Here is a 6,075-nt window from a genome sequence, read left to right as displayed (position 1 = left end):
GGGAGCAAATCACTCCCGCAGCTGCACCATTAGAGAGATCCTAAGGAGTTGTAGCCCTCTCCCAAAAAAAAAAAAAAAAAAAAAAGGGAGAGGGCTACATTATTGCAGCTAGGCTAATAAGTATGCAACAGGCACAGTTTTGCAGTTGACATTGAAATGCGACTGGACATCTCTTCAATCTTGTTTTAGAAAACTACATGTACATGCCCTATGTACTGAATTCCTTGGAATCATACACATGTTTATTCCTTTAATTAGTTGTATGTGCCAAAATAACAATTTTTTTTACATTATACTGTAAAAAAATACACATACATGTATTACAAGATCTTCTATTCCTGCTGAAGACAGAGGATCTATCTTAATCATTAGAATAAGTAAGTCTAAACTTTGAAAGGGAACACCTTAATAAAGAGGTCAACATGCTACACAAACAAAATATTATTATATTTAAAAATAACATTTATTCCAATGTAATTACTGGTACATGTATTTCTGTTACAAAAACTATTTCACTTGAAAAACTGAGAGCAATTGATATGTTCATATTTGGGGTCAAATCAAAATTTAAAAATGATACACAGTGTGTTTAAAAATTATCTTCACAAACCAAAACTTGACTTATTTTCACTATGCTGTTTATTCCATGTCACATCCAAACAGATGATCTTCTGGCAAATCATGGTCATGCTTGGTATCAAAATTCAGTCTTCAGATGAGTCACACCTATCCAAAAGAAATTGAAATTTTTTAATCTATAATTCTTTTACTAATAAAAAGTGCAATTCATGAGATTATAAATAAGATTATCAAATTGAGAGATAAGATATTGTCACATTTTCTGTGTATAATTTGTAAATTTTAATGTACTCTTTCATCAATTAAAAGAAGTTTACACCAGTTAAGGCAGTCATTTATGCTATTCCCTAATAAGACAACATACAAGTGCAAAGTAATCATGCACTAGTGGGTTTAGGATAATGTGCTAGAGTATTTATGACAACATACTAGCACGAGGTGACAATGTGCTAGCATGTACGTCAGTGATAATATGCCAGCACACTGAATCCAACATGCAGTGAGGCTAACACTCAACAGATTGTTTAAAGTTGTGTTTGCATGATATTTTGTTTTGTGTTAACACAGCAGCATGTTGTTTAAAGCTGCATTGGAGTGGCAGTCTGTTGAAATTAACATGCTAACACACTGCAACTTCACATCATTGGAACACCATAATTTTAAAACTGACAAACCAATATCTTATGATTACTAACTAGGTAATTGCAACTGTAAATGCTGATTTCATGGTGACAATAATACCGGTAATTCACTGTATATCTGAGAACTGATCAATTATAATAAGGCGTGTCCAGAAAGGGCCACTTGCTAAAGCTCAATAGCACTTTCATAAAAGCGTGCCATCTTACCGACACAAAAGACGCCATTAGGCTATCACACAGCTCGCCATCACAACACTGAAAAACACTTTCGCACTAACACAAGTTCGCACCACACGCTGTCACACTAACACACAACACACTGTCACGCTAATACAATTTCACACAACAAAATATCAGGCTAACACGAGTTCACACAACACACTATCATGCTAACACGAATTCACAAACACACTGTCTCGCTAACACAAGTTCACACAACACGCTGTCTCGCTAACACAAGTTTTACACAACACGCAGTCTCGCTAATATGAGTTCATACAACACACTGTCTAGCTAACACAAGTACACGCAACACACTGTCACGCTTAGATGAATTCACACAACACACTGTCACGCTAACATGAGTTTACACAACACGCAGTCTCACTAACACGCGTTTACACAATACACTGTCACGCTAACACGAGTTTACACAATACACTGTCACGCTAATACAAAGTCACAAAACAGGCTGTCTCACTATTCACTAACACAAGTTCACACCAAATGCTGTTGCGATAACACACTGTCATCCTAATACCATTTCACACAACACACTGTCATTCTAATACCATTTCACACAACACACTGTCAGGCTAACAAGAATTCACACAACACACTGTCACGCTAACACGAATTCTCAAAACAGGCTGTCTCACTATTCACTAACACAAGTTCGCACCAAACGCTGTTGCGATAACACACTGTCATCCTAATACCATTTCACACAACACACTGTCATCCTAATACCATTTCACACAACACACTGTCAGGCTAACACGAGTTCACACAACACACTGTCACGCTAACACAAATTCAAAAATCATGCAATATCGCTAACACGAGTTCACATAACACGCAGTCTGGCTAACACGAGTTCACACAATATGCAATCTTGCTAGCATGAGTTCACACAACACACTATCTTTCTAACACCAGTTCACACGACAAATTTTCAGGATAATAAGCTCACACAACACACTGTCACACTAACACGAATTCACACAACATGCTGTCTCGTTAATAAGAATACACACAAAACGCTGTCTCACTAACATGAGTTTACACAACACGCAGTCTCGCTAACACGAGTTTACACAACACGCAGTCTCACTAACACCAGTTTACACAACACGAAGTCTCGCGAATACGAGTTCAATCAAAACTCTGTCTAGCTAACACGAGTTTACACAACACACTGTCACACTTACACTTTATACACGATTTTACACAACACGCTGTCCCGCTAACACGAGTTTACGCAACACATTGTCAAGCTAACAAGAATTCACACAACCCACTGTCAGGCTAACACAATTAAGTTCACAAAACACACTGCCTTGCTAACACAAATTCATACAACACACTGTCTCGCTAACACAAGTTCACACAACACACTCACATTGCTGAGTTTAAAGTAAAGGTCTACCCTAATTTGAAGAGGTTAAAAACTAACATATCTCTATATTAGTAAAAAGCTTCAAATTTAAGACAAAAACATTTATGCAGTAATGTTCCTTAACATGCATCTGGCATATAAAATGAATGAGACCTTAAAAACCTCACAGTACATGTTTACTTAGCTAATTAAAGGTCTAAATTGATGCTATTCAACAATATATATCAACATCTCTAAGTATGTGAATGAGTGAAATTCTCAAATAAATATTATAAATCAAAGTATCAATAAGAAGCTGAACCTTACGTCACAGGTTCCAATCCCATTGCTAAATGCTTTAGACAGGTTACTCCTATGAGACTGCATAAACCAAGATTCTGTGTCACGGTAGGTGTTAGCACAAAATGGATCTCATACTTCTTAAAGGCAATAAGTGCTGAGTACAAGTCTATATTTGCAGCTAATACCATCCCAAGTGGTGGCACCATGAAATGACTGAAAAATGTATGATTAAGGCAAATAAACAAACATTAAACCATTACAGCAGTCTTATCAAACAAAAAAAGCAAACTTTCTATTATTACAATTTTTTTAAACAAATTTCTTTTGCAATTTAACTGAGCAATATTTGTCCTTTTTTGTCAGTAAAGTATGATATTAAATAATTAAGACTTTTTGAGAACATCTATTTATAGCGAGTCCAGACAGCAGCACAAATCCCTGCCCATAATGCGAGCTCTTATGATAACACCTTGGCAAAAGAAGATTGTGACTTGCACATTGCTCCACACAATTTTTCCGCAGTATACTTTGGACACACAGTGCTTAGCTTCTTTAACATGTTTAAGCTACATTCAAAATTCATTTCTATTTAATTTGAATTAGCTATCCTTACTCATGTTCACATGGAGCTAATGGGAAGTAATTTAACGAGCAGTGAATTCATTCGAATTAAACATTTGAATAAACTCTCAGTGTGAACATTGAGCATGGATGCACCAAATGTCAAATGCGGCTTGACAAGCACAATCTAAATTAAAACTAAATAAGTATCTGCCCTCACCCTTACAGTCACACTGTCAATATATAATTAGTTGAATATATTCTGTAACATTAAGTGCAGTTTGAATTATAGAGTATGATCACTATGATAGATAGTAGGACTGTTGAAATTACATCCTCAAATTTAAAAAAAATAAAATATAAAGCTGTGGGGATTTACAAGGCAAACAGAGAGCGTCTGAACTGTAAAACAGATAATATATCGGTGTGTCTGTGTATTTCTAATAACATCAATGTACGTCACTGTCATGTAATCAGTAGTGTAAATTTTAAGTAATAAAAATATTCTAACCTTCATTCCAATGGTCCAAGCCAATCATACATTAAAATGTCGCCGTCAGCTCTTTCATCACTCGATACAATTATCACTGGGGAATCCGAAGCAGAGTCAAGAGTGTTCATCCTTGTTAATGTGACAGTCAGAATTTCCTCGTAAACAATTCACACAAGATTCTTAGAATATATGAATCGGGATAATTCTGCTTAGAATAATGTTCCAGAGAAGTGACAAAGTACTTCGTAGCTCCAGATTAAATGAGTGTGCATGTCTACAAACGGATTCTTTGTGAGAAAATGTTCAACTTCACAAATCATTCTATTTTCAGTTTGTAAACCATGACAAACATGTGTCCGACGTCGACTCGAAGGGGCACACTAAAAACGGGATATACTAGAGACCTGATATTTACCTGACGTTTTAATTTTTAATTAAATGGTAATATTGAGTATTTTAAATTACTTATGTACAGACTTTATGACTTCGAGGCATATGCTATACAAAAATTCAATTGTTTGGAACATTTACAGACAAATTTGAATCAGGTCAAATAAGTGTTTAGTACATCGCGTCTTTAGTACCTTCCTATTTCCCACAATGCCGCGCGTTGTTTACAAACAAGCGCGAAAAAATCCTCTAAACTAGGTACTAATTATTGTTGTGTACATCATCACATTTTAAAATTATTTGAATAAAAAGAAAACAAAGAAACACCGAATCAAAACTATATCTTTTAGATGCATCAACTAAAAATGTGCACATGTATGCAGTAAAGGCTTGGCTGGCTATAGTAGACAACTTGTTCCTGAAAGGTTTCTCACATACATGTACTTGTTTTATATAAAAAACAATTAAATATAGCTGGAAGTTTATTTCTTTTTATATCAAATGACAAGATTTTATAAGTTCGAAATTATTTCAGTCAAACTTTTTCATAATATACCAATATTTTTAGCTATCAGAAAAAACGTGTATGAGCTATTAACCCCTAATTATAGGGGCCAGCCCCTTTTCATTAATCTAATATGAAAGCTCTCGTAATTACACACAACTTTTGTTATATATTTCTTACCAAATTATTCTCGGTTCAAAAGTTATTACACAAAAAGTAGCAAAAATTCAAGAAAAAAAATTACTAAAATTTGCCGTTTTATAGCTTCCAAACTTTAGGAAATCAGCTTATAATTTTATCGTTCTGCACATCTACAATGTATTGGCTACAAGTTCTCCAACTTTCGTGTAAATATCTTACGTCGTTCTTGAGATTTTTAGTGGAAACGAGACATCAAAATTATCAATTAAAGGGCAATAACTCACAATTAAAGGCATGCATCAAAAAATTGAAAACAGGTGTAAATAGGTTTAATTACAAGGTATCTAACCTGAAAGTTTCATAAAAATCAGTCCAAAGGTCTTTGAGAAATCGCCTGTCAAAAATCGAGCGGGAAAAAAAAAATAAAATAATAATAAGAAACAGTAGAATAACAGTAGGGTCTTCCGAAGGAAGCGGAAGACCCTAATAATAACTAGAGCAAAGCTCGTTGCAAAGCAACGAGTAGGTCTTCCGGCCTGTTTTGACCGGAAGAGACGTCAACATATGAAAGCAAATGAGCTAAGTGGTCTCCATTAACTTTATAATTTTGATATTTTGCATTAAAACCTTCAAAAATAAGCTATTTTTGGCTACTTCCGGTCACTTCCGGTTTGACCGGAAGTGATGTCAACGGACAGAAAATTAAGTTTTATGCTTCCGGATACAGATTTTACCCAAAAATTCGTCAAGAACGACAAAAATATGCATATTCTGACCACTTCCGGTTTGACCGGAAGTGACGTCGCCGGACGCATTTTGACACTTCCAGTAGATTAAGCTTCACATTTTGAACAACTTTGCTTTT

At 35.1% G+C, this 6,075-nt stretch overlaps 1 long non-coding RNA gene across 1 annotated transcript; it reads right to left on the bottom strand.

Moving 5' to 3' along the window:
- Positions 1–441: 441 nt before the first annotated feature.
- On the bottom strand, positions 442–5,695 carry LOC134254047 (uncharacterized). Its single transcript, XR_009989239.1, has 3 exons — positions 4,193–5,695; positions 3,145–3,333; positions 442–726 (listed from the first exon to the last, which is right to left on the bottom strand). It is a non-coding gene; the product is annotated as an uncharacterized LOC134254047 (long non-coding RNA).
- Between the last annotated feature and the right edge of the window lie 380 nt (positions 5,696–6,075).

Source organism: Saccostrea cucullata, unplaced genomic scaffold (assembly GCF_032062105.1).
Source record: "Saccostrea cucullata isolate Sc308-1 unplaced genomic scaffold, CSIRO_AGI_Scuc_v1 ctg3030, whole genome shotgun sequence".
Taxonomy (NCBI): Eukaryota; Metazoa; Mollusca; class Bivalvia; order Ostreida; family Ostreidae; genus Saccostrea; species Saccostrea cuccullata.
The sequence above is the reverse complement of the archived record's forward strand: the minus strand, read 5'-3'. Positions and strand labels throughout refer to the sequence as shown.